Source organism: Rhineura floridana, chromosome 9 (genome assembly GCF_030035675.1).
Source record: "Rhineura floridana isolate rRhiFlo1 chromosome 9, rRhiFlo1.hap2, whole genome shotgun sequence".
In the NCBI taxonomy this organism is placed as follows: domain Eukaryota; kingdom Metazoa; phylum Chordata; class Lepidosauria; order Squamata; family Rhineuridae; genus Rhineura; species Rhineura floridana.
The window spans coordinates 3,531,514-3,532,707 of NC_084488.1; positions in this window are offsets into that span (position 1 = coordinate 3,531,514).

A 1,194-nucleotide genomic window follows, 5' to 3' on the forward strand; every position below is an offset into this window, starting at 1 on the left:
TTCTCGTTACCCTTATTTTATGTGTTAACTTTTCTAAAATAGCTATCTGCCGCACTTTCTGATACCAGTGACTCAATTCATTACCTAGGCTGTAAACAAGCTAGTTGCCAGATCAAAGTGTTACCATTAGCCACACCTGGAGGGGGAGTGGTTTGATCTCCTGATCAGTTGTGAAATTTCTTTGAAGCTGAATTAAAAAAACCCACTCAAGCTGCCCCCACCAGGTTTTACAGTAAAAAGGGGCTGGGTTTCAATAGCCTCATTTGCCCCCGTTTTCAGAAGACAGAGGTGAAGACACGCTGGAACCACAACAGTGAGTGTGTTTCTACCCATAGACAAAGTAAATCTCAAAGCCCTAGACTAACCTAATGGTCCCAGATAAACCTAACTGTTCTCAAAAATGTTTTCTCCTTTTCCTTCCCAAGCCTTCCTTGATTGGGTCAGGGTTAGGAGACAAAGTAGCCACTTCCATGCACTATATGCCTATTCTCTATTCCTGTGATTGTAATTTATTTTAAACTGTTTTCAAAAATTAATGAATCTTAAATTGTTGTAACCTGCCCTGGGACCTTAAGGTGAAGGGTGGGTAAGAATTATTATTATTGTTAACACCACCACCATGAACACCACCACAACAACACCAACAACAACTAGTACTAGTAGTCAGTGGTGATGATGTCTTTTTCTTAATTTCCAATGGACCCTCCATGCCCCACTTTTCCATGGCTTTAAAACATAAGAACATAAGAAGAGCCTGCTGGATCAGGCCAGTGGCCCATCTAGTCCAGCATCCTGTTCTCACAGTGGCCAACCAGGTGCCTGGGGGAAGCACGCAAGCAGGACCCGAGTGCAAGAACACTCTCCCCTCCTGAGGCTTCCGGCAACTGGTTTTCAGAAGCATGCTGCCTCTGACTAGGGTGGCAGAGCACAGCCATCACGGCTAGTAGCCATTGATAGCCTTGTCCTCCATGAATTTGTCTAATCTTCTTTTAAAGCCATCCAAGCTGGTGGCCATTACTGCATCTTGTGGGAGCAAATTCCATAGTTTAACTATGTGCTGAGTAAAAAAGTACTTCCTTTTGTCTGTCCTGAATCTTCCAACATTCAGCTTCTTTGAACGTCCACGAGTTCTAGTATTATGAGAGAGGGAGAAAAACTTTTCTCTATCCACTTTCTCAATGCCATGCATAATTT